The sequence below is a fragment of the Hyperolius riggenbachi genome, chromosome 1 (genome assembly GCF_040937935.1).
Source record: "Hyperolius riggenbachi isolate aHypRig1 chromosome 1, aHypRig1.pri, whole genome shotgun sequence".
NCBI classification, from domain to species: domain Eukaryota; kingdom Metazoa; phylum Chordata; class Amphibia; order Anura; family Hyperoliidae; genus Hyperolius; species Hyperolius riggenbachi.
The window spans coordinates 240,659,356-240,674,888 of record NC_090646.1 but is presented as its reverse complement, the minus strand read 5'-3'; positions in this window follow the sequence as shown (position 1 = coordinate 240,674,888).

Genomic DNA, 15,533 nt, shown 5'->3' with positions numbered 1-15,533 from the left:
ATATGCACAAATCGTTAGCAGATATGTCCCCAATATGCACAAATCGTTAGCAGATATGTCCCCAATATGCACAAATCGTTAGCAGATATGACCCCAATATGCACAAATCGTTAGCAGATATGACCCCAATATGCAGATATGACCCCAATATGCACAAATCATTAGCAGATATGACCCCAAAATGCAGATATGACCCCAATATGCACAAATCGTTAGCAGATATGACCCCAATATGCAGATATGACCCCAATATGCACAAATCGTTAGCAGATATGACCCCAATATGCACAAATCGTTAGCAGATATGACCCCAATATGCACAAATCGTTAGCAGATATGACCCCAATATGCACAAATCGTTAGCAGATATGACCCCAATATGCACAAATCGTTAGCAGATATGACCCCAATATGCAGATATGACCCCAATATGCACAAATCGTTAGCAGATATGTCCACAATATGCAGATATGACCCCAGTATGCACAAATCGTTAGCAGATATGTCCCCAATACGCACAAATCATTAGCAGATATGTCCCCAATATGCACAAATCGTTAGCAGATATGACCCCAATATGCACAAATCGCTAGCAGATATGTCCCCAATATGCACAAATCGTTAGCAGATATGTCCCCAATATGCACAAATCGTTAGCAGATATGTCCCCAATATGCACAAATCGTTAGCAGATATGACCCCAATATGCACAAATTGTTAGCAGATATGACCCCAATATGCAGATATGACCCCAATATGCACAAATCATTAGCAAATATGACCCCAAAATGCAGATATGACCCCAATATGCACAAATCGTTAGCAGATATGACCCCAATATGCAGATATGACCCCAATATGCACAAATCGTTAGCAGATATGACCCCAATATGCACAAATCGTTAGCAGATATGACCCCAATATGCACAAATCGTTAGCAGATATGACCCCAATATGCACAAATCGTTAGCAGATATGACCCCAATATGCACAAATCGTTAGCAGATATGACCCCAATATGCACAAATCGTTAGCAGATATGACCCCAATATGCACAAATCGTTAGCAGATATGACCCCAATATGCAGATATGACCCCAATATGCACAAATCGTTAGCAGATATGTCCCCAATATGCAGATATGACCCCAGTATGCACAAATCGTTAGCAGATATGTCCCCAATACGCACAAATCATTAGCAGATATGTCCCCAATATGCACAAATCGTTAGCAGATATGACCCCAATATGCACAAATCGTTAGCAGATATGTCCCCAATATGCACAAATCGTTAGCAGATATGTCCCCAATATGCACAAATCGTTAGCAGATATGTCCCCAATATGCACAAATCGTTAGCAGATATGACCCCAATATGCACAAATCGTTAGCAGATATGACCCCAATATGCAGATATGACCCCAATATGCACAAATCATTAGCAGATATGACCCCAAAATGCAGATATGACCCCAATATGCACAAATCGTTAGCAGATATGACCCCAATATGCAGATATGACCCCAATATGCACAAATCGTTAGCAGATATGACCCCAATATGCACAAATCGTTAGCAGATATGACCCCACTATGCACAAATCGTTAGCAGATATGACCCCAATATGCACAAATCGTTAGCAGATATGACCCCAATATGCACAAATCGTTAGCAGATATGACCCCAATATGCAGATATGACCCCAATATGCACAAATCGTTAGCAGATATGTCCCCAATATGCAGATATGACCCCAGTATGCACAACTCGTTAGCAGATATGTCCCCAATACGCACAAATCGTTAGCAGATATGTCCCCAATATGCACAAATTGTTAGCAGATATGACGCCAATATGCACAAATCGTTAGCAGATATGTCCCCAATATGCACAAATCGTTAGCAGATATGACCCCAATATGCACAAATCGTTAGCAGATATGACCCCAATATGCAGATATGACCCCAATATGCACAAATCATTAGCAGATATGACCCCAAAATGCAGATATGACCCCAATATGCACAAATCGTTAGCAGATATGACCCCAATATGCAGATATGACCCCAATATGCACAAATCGTTAGCAGATATGACCCCAATATGCACAAATCGTTAGCAGATATGTCCCCAATACGCACAAATCGTTAGCAGATATGTCCCCAATATGCACAAATCGTTAGCAGATATGACCCCAATATGCACAAATCGATAGCAGATATGTCCCCAATATGCACAAATCGTTAGCAGATATGACCCCAATATGCAGATATGACCCCAATATGCACAAATCGTTAGCAGATATGACCCCAATATGCACAAATCGTTAGCAGATATGTCCCCAATATGCACAAATCATTAGCAGATATGACCCCAATATGCACAAATTGTTAGCAGATATGACCCCAATATGCACAAATCGTTAGCAGATATGACCCCAATTTGCAGATATGACCCCAATATGCACAAATCGTTAGCAGATATGACCCCAATATGCAGATATGACCCCAATATGCACAAATCGTTAGCAGATATGACCCCAATATGCAGATATGACCCCAATATGCACAAATCGTTAGCAGATATGGACCCCAATATGCAGATATGACCCCAATATGCACAAATCCTTCAGCAGATCTGAAAAGAAAAACCCATTTACTCACCTAGTCAGAAGTACTCCTGTCACGATCTCCTCCTGTCCCGACCTCCGGTCCCGACCTCCTTGTGGCGCGCAACTCCCTCGGCTCCTCTTCCTTCCTTCCCGACGTCACGTCCTGCCTGCACTACACTGCAGGGCTACGGGAAAATGGCCGCCCGAAGCCCTGCACTGGTCCGGCGGCCTCTCTGATAGGCTGCCGGCCAGCTGGCAGCACACGTCACACGCGCACATGAAACAAGTGCGCTGCAGCCACTGACACTCACTACCGGTGTAGTGTCAGAATGGGCAGCCCTGCAGCACCGGAGCCGCGACTAAGCCGCGGTCTAGGAGCCGCGGCAAAGGTGAAAAAGAGCCGCTTGCGGCTCCGGAGCCGCGGGTTGCCGACCCCTGGTTTAGCTAAACCTTACCAGAGGAGCTGGTAAGGTACTATCAGTACTGGTGACTGTATAGTTTGGATAGACCTTTCCAGAGGGGCTGGGAAGGCACCCACAGAAACAGTACAACAACAAGGAATCAGGAGAAACCTCTCCAGAAGAGCTAGAGAACACTAGCAATAAAGATAACTGGATAGTTTGGTGAAGCCTTACCAGAGGAGCTGGTAAGGAACTATCAGTTAAGTGACAATCTAAGGAGAGACGACCTTTCCAGAGGGGCTGGAAAGGTAATAGCAAAAGTCATGACTGTGTAGTTTCACTAAACCTTACCAGAGGAGCTGGCAAGGTACTATCAGTCACTAAAGGAGGAGTAGTGATACCACACCAGAGGGCTGGTGGTTAAATAGCACACCTCACCAGTGGCGAGGGCCCACTGGTGAGTAGGATGGTCAGACAGGCTAAGTTCGGCAACAGAGAGACAGTATCAATACAGAAATCGGAAGGTAGAAGAGTAATCAGTAATCATGCAAGGGGTTCAGTAACTTTAGGCAGATAGGCAGAAGTACAGATTCAGTAAGCTAAAGCAAAGTCAGAGTATAGCCAGAGTCAAACACAGGTAATCAAAAATATACAATAATCCTAGTCTTGGTGTGAAGTCCTTGGTTTCAACACCTGGATCTAGTCTAAGGTCTGAGCGCTAACACGTAAGTATTCACGACAGCAGACGCCGACTGAATGGCAAACGAAGGCTTATGAGGAAGAGGGAGACTCTCAGCCACTCCCACCTCAGATTTCTGCCAATCCGAGCGGCGAGAGTCATCCCTGACGTCAGCCGACCGGCAGGTCAGCTGACGCCCCTTCTGTTAGCATAAAGGTCCTGTCTCCATGTGCGCCCGCACGAGACAGACCCCCTGTGAGCCGCAGACAAAACCGTTTCCGGCGTACTAGACGCCGATGGAACGGAGAACACTTGATAGCCAGAGAGGGAGGCGGCTGCAGACACCCCCTGCGTGTCAGCAGCCGCCGATTCACAAGTTGTTACATCTTTCAAGAACAATTTCCTACCTATGGAATTCATGGTGCTTGGCTCTCATATCGCTGGTAAAATGATACAGATTAGTGATGGGGCAAACATCAAATTTTGCATTTGCAAATGCGAATTTACAGCAAATGTTTGCCGCGGGCTCCATAGACTTTAATGGCAGCCGAACATCTAAAACTGGCCGCCGACTTTAGGAATCAAAAGCAAAGCCCCCGTACCTGCTAGAAACACCAAATTTGCAGGGTATGTTACCCAGTGCTGGGCGTAATGGAAAAAACTATGCTTACGGATCATTACGCGTAATTTTACGCTATTACGCACTACGGAGTTACGGTTACGGCGTAGACATTTATTTACGGTTCATGTCTGTAATTACGCATGGTCCTTACGCAATTATGGGTAAGAATACCGTAATGCAGGTTATTACGGTATGGTGTTACGCGTGAAATCCTACTAGCAATTAATGCGTAAGGCCATGCTCCCAAGCGGAAAAGTTGACGCATGGATCAATGTTAGGTAGCCACCGACTTTAAGGGTTAATAGCAAAGCCCCCTTAATTGCTAAGAGCCTCAAATTTGGAGAATATATTAAAGAGATCAGAAGGAATAAGAGGAAAAATTTTTTTTTCAAAAAGACCTTATAGTTTTTCAGAAAATCGATTTTAAAGTTTCAAAGGAAAAATGTATACATTTAAAAACCTGCCGACTTCAACGGTTAATAGCAAAGCCAGCTTAAAATTTAGAATCACCAAATTCCCAAGGTATATTAAGGGGATCAGTGGGAATAAGAGGAAAACATTTTTTTCAAAAAGACCTTATAGTTTTTGAGAAAATCGATTTTTAAGTTTCAAGGGGAAAAATGTCTTTTAAATGTGGAAAATGTCAGGTTTTTTTGCACAGGTAACAATAGTGTATTATTTTCATAGATTCCCCAAGTGGGAAGAGTTTTACTTACTTCGTTCTGAGTGTGGGAAATATAAAAAAAAACGACGTGGGGTCCCCCCTCCCAGACCTCTTTAACCCCTTGTCCCCCATGCAGGCTGGTATAGCCAGAATGCGGAGCACCGGCCGCGTGGGGCTCCGCACCCTGACTATACCAGCCCGCATGGTCCATGGATTGGGGGGTCTCAGAAGGGGAGGGGCAGCCAAGCTTTTCCCTCCCCCTCCGAGCCCTTGTCCAATCCAAGGACAAGGGGCTCTTCTCCACCTCCGATGGGCGGTGGAGGTGGAGGCCGCGATTTCCTGGGGGGGGGTTCATGGTGGCATCTGGGAGTCCCCTTTAAAAAGGGGTCCCCCAGATGCCCACCCCCCCTCCCAGGAGAAATGAGTATAGGGGTACTTGTACCCCTTACCCATTTCCTTTAAGAGTTAAAAGTAAATAAACACACAAACACTTAGAAAAAGTATTTTAATTGAACAAAAAACATAACCACGAAAAAAGTCCTTTAATATTCTTAATTAACCATTAATACTTACCTGTCCCTTTAAATAAATGATCCCTCGCAATAGCCTCGGAAATGTTCTATCAGTTACAATGTAACAAAGTTATTACAATGTAACAACTTTGTTACATTGTAACTACGCCGCACCCGACGTCACTCGCCGCTCAGCCACCGCATACACTTACGCGTCCTTGCAGGACGCTAAGTCCCCGCCGGCCCCCGCTGTCCACCCCGCCCACATCTGTCACCCACATGTCACCCACATGTGGGTGACATGTGGGTGACATGTGGGAGAGGCGGGGAGGGCAGCGGGAGCCGGCGGGACTTAGCGTCCTGCACAGACCCGACAGAGCTCTGAGCTATATAGCTCAGAGCTCTCTAAGCATCTTTGAATTTGGGCTCCAAGGAGCCCCATTGGTCCTTAGCAGACCAATGGGGTTCCTTCAAATCAGAAGGAACCCCATTGGTCTGCTAAGGACCAATGGGGCTCCTTGGAGCCCAAATTCAAAGATGCTTAGAGAGCTCTGAGCTATATAGCTCAGAGCTCTGTCGGGTCCGTGCAGGACGCTAAGTCCCGCCGGCTCCCGCTGCCCTCCCCCCCTCTCCCACATGTCACCTATATACATGCTGGCACCCATGGGTGCCAGCATGTATATGGGTGACAGGTGTGGGCGGAGTGGACGGCGGGAGCCAGCGGGGACTTAGCGTAAGTGTATGCGGCGGTCAGCGGGTGAGCGGCGAGAGACGTCGGGTGCGGCGGAGTTACAAAGTAACAAAGTTGTTACATTGTAATAACTTTGTTACACTGTAACTGATTAGCCAATTTCCGAGGATATTGCGTGGGAACTGGCTTTTAAAAGGACAGGTAAGTATTAATGGTTAATTAAGAATATTAAAGGACTTTTTTCGTGGTTATGTTTTTTGTTCAATTAAAATACTTTTTCTAAGTGTTTGTGTGTTTATTTACTTTTAACTCTTAAAGGAAATGGGTAAGGGGTACAAGTACCACTATACTCATTCCTGGGAGGGGGGGTGGGCATCTGGGGGACCCCTTTTTAAAGGGGACTCCCAAATGCCACCATGAACTCCCCCCCCCCCCCCCCCCCAGGAAATCGCGGCCTCCACCTCCACCGCCCATCGGAGGTGGAGAAGAGCCCCTTGTCCTTGGATTGGACAAGGGCTCGAAGGGGGAGGGGAAAGCTTGGCTGCCCCTCCCCTTCCGAGACCCCCCAATCCATGGACCATGCGGGCTTGTATAGTCAGGGTGCGGAGCCCCACGCGGCCGGTGCTCCGCATTCTGGCTATACCAGCCTGCATGGGGGACAAGGGGTTAAAGAGGTCTGGGAGGGGGGACCCCACGTCGTTTTTTTTTTATATTTCCCACACTCAGAACGAAGTAAGTAAAACTCTTCCCACTTGGGGGAATCTATGAAAATAATACACTATTGTCACCTGTGCAAAAAAAACTGACATTTTCCACATTTAAAAGACATATTTCCCCTTGAAACTTAAAAATCGATTTTCTCAAAAACTATAAGGTCTTTTTGAAAAAAAAATTTTTCCTCTTATTCCCACTGATCCCCTTAATATACCCTGGGAATTTGGTGTTCCTAAATTTTAAGCAGGCTTTGCTATTAACCGTTAAAGTCGGCGGGTTTTTAAATGTATACATTTATCCTTTGAAAAGTTAAAATCGATTTTCTGAAAAACTATAAGGTCTTTTTGAAAAAAAAAAAAATTCCTCTTATTCCTTCTGATCTCCTTAATATATTCTCCAAATTTGAGGCTCTTAGCAATTAAGGGGGCTTTGCTATTAACCCTTAAAGTCGGCGGCTTTTTTATATTATACGGGAGCGTAATATTACGCGATTATGGCAGACTGTGTAATTTCAATAGGAGTTTACAGTCTTACGTGTAATTTGTTACGCGTAATGACGTAACTTACGGTCTACGCGTAATTAATTACGCGTAATACCGTAACCTTACACGTAACGCTTAGGGCCCTTTTCCACTAGCAATCGCTAGCGTTCACGCTGAACGCTAGCGATTGCTGAATCGCAATTACCGCCGATTCCCCGACGTTCGCGGCCGCGATTTTGCTATGCTATGCACTGCATAGCAAAATCGCGGCAAAAGTCGCTCCGCGGCGCGATCGCGATCAAGTAAAAAACGAATCGCGGTAGTGGAAATGACCTACCGCGATTCCTATGTTAAAAAGCAAACCGTAGCGATTGTAAAATCGCTAGCGGTTTGCGTTTTTGCGATTCAGCCAGCGCAAACGCGCTGGTGGAAAGGGGCCCTTACTGTGCATTTGTAGTGAATTACGATGCGTAATTACGCTAATGCGTAATTTCGGCCCAGCACTGATGTTACCCTGGGAACAAGAGGATTTTTTTTTTCAAAAAGACCTTGTACTTTTTGAGAAAATTGATGTTAAATTTAGAGGAAAAAAGTTGCTATTTAAATGCGGTAAAATGACAGATCATGTATCAACATGTATGTGAATATATATCCACTTGACCACTGAGGGTTTTTAAACCTTTAGAACCAGAGCAATTTTCACCTGTCAGTGCTCCTCCCATTCTTTTGCCAATAACTTAATCACAACTAATCACAACGACTTGATCTATATCTTGTTTTTTTTTTGCCACCAATTAGGCTTTCTTTGGGAGGTACATTGTGCTAAGAATTATTTTATTCTTAACACATTTTAATTGGAATAATAAGAAAAACATGAAAAAAATTCATTATTTCTCAGTTTTAGGCCATTATAGTGTTAAAGTAAAACTTTCTACTGTGGATAAAACCCACACATTTTATTTGCCCATTTGTCCCGATTATTACATCGTTTAAAATATTTCCCTAGTACAATGTATGGCGCCAATATTTTTTGGGGAAATAAAGGTGCATTTTTTCAGTTTTGCGACCATCACTAATTATAAGCCCACAAATTAAAAAATCAGTTATATACCCTCTTCACATACCTATTAAAAAAACTTCAGTCCCTAAGGGAACTATTTATGTTTTTTTTTTATGTAATATATATACAGTGGAGTGCGAAAGTTTGGGCAAACTTGTTAATCATCATGATTTTCCTGTATAAATTGTTGGTTGTTACAATAAAAAAATGTCAGTTAAATATATCATGCAGAGGAACAAGTACAACATTCTGGAATTGCCATCTCAGTCTCCAGACCTAAATATAATTGAAAATCTGTGGTGTGAGTTAAAGAGAGCTGTCCATGCTCGGAAGCCATCAAAGCTGAATAAACCAGAGATGTTTTGTATACATCTCCATACATCTCATCACTAATCTCAAGATATTGTCCCTCCCGCAACCTCTGCTCCTCCCAAGAAATTCTCCTGGCCTCTAAGCTGATCTCCTCCTCTCATGCTCGCATCCAAGACTTTACACGATCATCATACCTTATCTGGAACTCTCTTCCACAGCCTGTACGTCATGCTCCAAACCTGGACATCTTCTTACGCACTCTTAAAACACATCTTTTCAGACAAGCTTATGACATTCTATAGCCCTTATTTACTTATCTGAAACAATGTAATCAGAGGCAAAGGGTCACTGCCTCATCCATCCTCCACCCCCTTACCAGCACAATCCAGCAGAGATGACAGCCACACATCGGGAGACTGTTCTGTCCTGGAGTCCTCAATTTCAGACCCTAGCTCCCAGGGTAGCCCCATCAAGGCTGTCCTCTGCAACGTCAGATCAATAAACAACAAAACAGCAATCATACATGATCTAATAGAGTCTTCTGATCTGGCCTGCCTGACTGAAACCTGGCTTTCTGAACCAGTTGGCCCCACCCTGGAGGCCGCCGTGCCAACAAACTATTCCGTGATATACTGCAACAGGAAAGAACTCAGGGGTGGAGGGGTTGCACTTTGCTTTAGATCAGCTTTGAAAATCAGACCACTTACTGTAGGACCTACCAACTCGTTTGAATGCTTGGGGGTGCAACTTTCAGCTGAGAAAAACATTAACATATTGCTGATCTACCTTAAGGAACTTGTAGATCACCTATGCAACCTAACACTGGAACACCCCAGATGGATTGTTCTTGGAGATTTCAATACATGGGTGGATGACTCCTCTTCACAATTTGGAATAGAGCTACCTCTTTCCTTACATGAACTGGGCTTCTTCCAATCAATCAGCTCTGCTACTCACAGGAAAGGTCACACTCTGGACCTTATATTCCATACTGGGTTGTCAATAGCCAATGTGGAAATTAATCCTGTTGCCTGGTCAGATCATCACACTATCAACTTCGCCCTCTCAATACCAGCTGTCAAACACCAGGTCAAGAATCAAATAAAATATCACCGCTTAAAAGGGCTAACACCTCAACATATCCGAGATAACCTTAGCTTTGATGAATTGACTGAATCCAGCTTGCACCCTGATACTCTGGTGTTAAATACAACAAATGTGTGTCCTCCACCTTTGAGACCATTGCTCCTCTGTGCACCAAATATCTTACTCCACACCATCATGCACAGTGGTTTGATAACGCCATAAAAGAGCTGAAAAGACAAAGACAAAAACTTGAGAGACTGTGGCGCAAATCTCAGTGCCCAGAAGACAAACATGCCTTAATCCTCCACTTGAAGAACTACCAAAAGGTAATCACGAGAAAAAAATCATCCTTTCTACCACAAGAGATTGCAAATGCAGTTAACAAACCAGCCCAACTGTTCCGCACAGTGGAAAAGCTCTGCAACCCGGCATGTCAAAAACGTAATATCGAGTCTTCGAAGGACCTCTGTGACCAATTTGCCCATTTCTTCACAGACAAAGTCTCCGCTACAGGGTCCGCCATCCAACTTACAGCATCTGAGCCTAATATAGCGCCGAAGACCATTAGCAGAGACAACGTAACACCTTGGTCAAACTTCAAAGAAATTGATGAAGAAGTCACATCAAGCATCCTCCTTCACCTCCGCCTAACTACCTGTGACCTGGATCCTGGCCCAACACAGTTCATGTTGAACTGCCCCGACCTGTTCTTACCGGTATTCCTCAAAATTGTTAATTGTTCCTTACAATCAGCGATATTTCCTGCTTTACTGAAGGAAGCAATCATCAGGCCTCTCCTCAAAAAACCCTCCCTGGTAGAGATGTCGCGAACCGCAATAGACTTCAATGGGGAGGCGAACTTTGAAAAATAGAAAAAAATATGCTGGCCACAAAAGTGATGGAAAAGATGTTTCAAGGGGTCTAACAACTGGAGGGGGGCATAGCGGAGTGGGATACATGCCCAAAGTCCCGAGGAAAAATCTGGATTTGACGCAAAGCAGCGTTTTAAGGGCAGAAATCACATTGAATGCTAAATTGCAGGCCTAAAGTGCTTTCAAACATCTTGCATGGGTATACATCAATTAGGGAGTGTAATTAGAGTTCTGCTTCACACTGACACACCAAACTCACTGTGTAACGCAATGCAAACGTCTGTTTGCGTAGTGACGGCCGTGCTGGACTGGTGCGCCCCGTGGCCAGAGTGTAGGCCGTGGCGTTTTTCAAGCCCATACAGTCGCCGGGCTGCGGTAGCTCAATGATAGAACAACAGTGACTGTCCAGCTGATTAAATTTGGTCTGACCACAATGAAGCAACGACCTTATTATCTTTTGTGTGCCACCCCCACCCGAGACACTCAAATAGCCGGCGGTCATTGCTTCATTGTGATGCGCAAGCCCCTTCACCGCGGCAAGGTAATGATCACGAAGGGGGATGGGCACATGTACATGCCTTTTGTTTTTTTGTTGCAGCCGCCCGCAGTGCAGCCAGAAAAATTAGGCAGGCATGTACACGCACCAGAAAAATTTGTGTAGCAGCCGCTGCTAGCAGCGGCCTTAAAAATTCAGGAATCCGCCTAGAGTCCTGGACTCTGTTGGTGGTGGCGGAGAAGGCAGTCAAGCGGCCTGCAGGCAGAGATGCTGTGTGTGGGGACTGACTTAGTCTTCGGTCATGCAGTAGCCCTCCGTGATCCATTCCTCATTCATTTTGATAAAGGTAAGGTACTGAACACTGTCGTGACTTAGGCGACTTCTCTTCTCAGTAACTATGCCTCCAGCTGCACTGAAGGTCCTTTCTGACAGGATGCTTGCGGCAGGGCAAGAGAGAAGTTGTATGGCAAATTGGGACAGCTCTGGCCACAGGTCAAGCTTGCGCAACCAGTAGTCCAAGGGTTCATCGTCGCTTTTCGCAGAGTCTACATCCACACTCAAGGCCAGGTAGTCGGCTACCTGCCGGTCCAGGCATTGGTGGAGGGTGGATCCGGAAGGACTATGGTGAGGAGTTGGACTAAAGAACGTCCGCATGTCCGACATCACCCTGAGATCGCTGGAGCGTCCTGTCCTTGCCTGCGTGGACTTGGGAGGAGGAGGGTTACTGCCAGTGGTACCTTGATTGCGTTGTGCAGCCACATCACCCTTAAATGCATTGTAAAGCATCATCGACAGCTTGTTCTGCAAGTGCTGCATCCTTTCCGTCTTGTGTTGAGTTGGTAACAGGTCCGCCACTTTGTGCCTGTACCGAGGGTCTAGTAGCGTGGCCACCCAGTACAGGTCATTCGTCTTGAGTTTTTTGATACGGGGGTCCCTCAACAGGCTGGACAACATGAAAGAGGACATCTGCACAAAGCTGGATGCAGACGTACTCTCCATCTCCTCTTGCTCTTCCTCAGTGACGGGATGCAACTCCTCTTCCTCCCCCCAGCCACGAACAATACCACGGGAACGTGGAGCAGCAGAAGCCCCCTGTGACTGCTGCCGCGGTTGTTCTTCTTCCGCCGCCTCTTCCTCCTCCACAGAAACACCTTCCTCATCATCACCATCATCAGAGTCTGACTCCTCTCCTTCCCCACACGACTCCTCTTCTTCCTCCTCCTCCTCCCCCCTCTGTGCTGCCGCAGGTGTTGTGGGAACATCGGGTTTGTGTGTAAATGGCTCCCACGACTCCTGCTGCCATAACTCTTCTCATTCACGCTCCTCCACAGCTGTATCCACCACTCTACGCACGGCACGCTCCAGGAAGTAGGCGTAGGGGATCAAGTCGCTGATGGTGCCCTCATCGTGACTCACCAGTTTGGTCACCTCCTCAAAGTGCTCCATGACCCTGCATGCATTTCGCATCAGTGTCCAGTTGTTGGGCCACAACATCCCCATCCTCCCAGATTGTGTCCTTGTACTGTAATGATACAGGTACTGGGTGACGGCTTTCTCCTGGTCTAGCAGGCGAGAGAACATCAGCAGGGTGGAATTCCAGCGAGTTGGGCTATCGCAAATCAGGCGTCTCACCGGCAAGTTGTTTCTACGCTGAATGCCCGCAAAGCGTGCCATGGCCTTGTAAGAGCGCCTGAAATGCCCACACAACTTCCTGGCCTGCTTCAAGACGTCCTCTAAGCCTGGGTACTTGGACACAAATCTTTGCACGACCAGATTCAGCACATGTGCCATGCAGGGTATGTGTGTCAGCTTTCCCAAATTCAACGCAGCAGTGAGATTGCTGCCGTTGTCACACACCACGTTGCCGATCTCAAGCTTGTGCGGGGTCAGCCATTGCTCCACCTGTTTGTTAAGAGCAGCCAGGAGAGCTGCTCCAGTGTGACTCTCCGCTTTCAGGCAAGACATGTCTAACACTGCGTGACACCGTCGTACCTGGCATGCAGCATAGGCCCTGGGGTGCTGGGGCTGTGTAGCTGGAGAGGAGATCGCGGCACCAGCCAAGGAGGAGGAGGAGGATGACGTCAGCGAAGCGGTGGTAGTAGGTGGAGAGGAGGTGGCTGGAGGCCTGCCTGCAAGCCATGGAGGTGTGACAAGTCGGTCCGCTGCGCAGCCACGTACTCCCTGCTTGCTGCCATCGGTCACCAGGTTGACCCAATGGGCTGTGTATGTAATGTAGTGGCCCTGCCCGTGCTTAGCAGACCAGGCATCCGTGGTCAGGTTGACCCTTGACCCAACGCTGTGTGCCAGAGATGACACCACTTGCCTCTCAACTGCACGGTACAGTTTGGGTATGGCCTTTTGTGAAAAATAATTGCAGCCTGGTATCTTCCACTGCGGTGTACCAATGGCCACAAACTTACGGAAAGCCTCCGACTCCACCAGCTTGTATGGTAATAGCTGGCGAGCTAATAGTTCCACCACGCCAGCTGTCAGACGCCGGGCAAGAGGGTGACTGGCAGACATTTGCTTCTTACGCTCAAATACTTCCTTCACGGACAGCTGGGTACTGCTGTGGGCAGAGGAGAAGGAATCGCTGAAGGGAAGAGGCGGTGTGGAGGAGGGTGGCTGTGAAGGTGCAAGGGAGAAAGTGGATGAAGACGATGCACCTGAAGGAGGAAGAGGAGAAGGAGGGTGGCTTGTCTTTTGAGCGGTGCTGCTTTTCCTCAGGTGTTCTTGCCATAGCTGTTTGTGCCTTCTCTCCAGGTGCCTTCGTAAGACACTTGTCCCTACGTGAGAGTTGGCCTTTCCACGGCTCAATTTTTGCTGGCAGAGACAACAGATGGCTTTGCTCCGATCTGAGACACACACGTGAAAAAATTTCCAAACCGCTGAGCCCCCCTGGGGTGATGGCGCTACGGTGGCATCAGCAGCTGACGTTGAAGGGCATGTTGGCTGGCTGGCCATAGCTAGCGATACATGGCGCCGGACACTGCCCCCAGCTGTTTCTGAGGACGAGCTCCCTCTGCTTCTATCATGGAGTCGTCTCCTCCTACTCCTCTCTGACTCCTCCTCTGAACTGTCCCCCTGGTCATCTCCTCTACCGGGAACATATGTGGTATCCGTATAATCGTCATCATAATCCTCCTGGCCAGCTGTGCTTTCCTCAGACACCTCCTCAAGTGCACCAACTTCAGGTGGTCCACCATCATCCCCATCCACACACGTTACGTCCATACTATCGCCACCTAACTCAGACATATGAGGTGGTGTACCTGCGCCATCTTGTTGTTGTTGCAGTAGTGGCTGGGAATCAGTGATTTCACCACCACCACCAAATAACTCCTACGAAGTGTCAAATGCAGCGGATGTGATGCTTGTTGTAGCGCTGGTGGCTGCGGGAGTTGAGGTGTTCTGTGTTAAATACTGAAGCACCTCCTCACGATTTTAGGAAGTGATGGCACGTGCCTTCTTCTGAGCACTGTATTTTGGGGCAGGTCCGCACGAAATCACAGCAATACCACCTCGCACAGACCTGCCGGTGCCTGGTGGCCTTCCTCTGGGTCTGCCTCTGCCTCTTCCTCTACCTGGTTTGTCCATTTTGTCCATCTCGGGGGATGCTAGCTATATGCAGTGAGGTGGGTTCTCACTCAACACAACAGGTAGTTAGATGCAGTGAGCTGGGTTCACTGAACACAACAGGTTGTAAGATGCAGTGAGCTGGGTTCGCTGAACAGTAAAGGTACTTAAGATGCAGTGAGGTGGGTTCTCCTTAATCAACACAACAGGTAGTTAGATGCAGTGAGGTGGCCAGGTGGGTTCTCACTCAACACAACAGGTAGTTAGATGCAGTGAGCTGGGTTCACTGAACACAACAGGTTGTAAGATGCAGTGAGCTGGGTTCACTGAACAGTAAAGGTACTTAGCAGTAGGAGAACAGAGGCGCCAGCAGGATAAAAGTGGATAAAAACTTTAAAATTTGCTGGGAGGAAGTGGTGGACTTACCTCCATAAAGCAGACACGAAAGACTGTCTGAATAGTAGTCACATTTATTAATTAGTACCCCAAAACAGTGCAACGCGTTTCGCAGGCCCAGCCCGCTTCATCAGGCAATAAAAATGGGGACAAGACAGAATTTCAGCAATAGCAGGTGTAGCGCCTCAGTGAAAGTAAAGGTACTTAAGATGCAGTGAGGTGGGTTCTCACTCAACACAACAGGTAGTTAGATGCAGTGAGCTAGGTTCACTGAACACAACAGGCTGTAAGATGCAGTGAGCTGGGTTCACTGAACAGTAAAGGTACTTAAGATGCAGCGAGGTGGGTTCTCACTCAA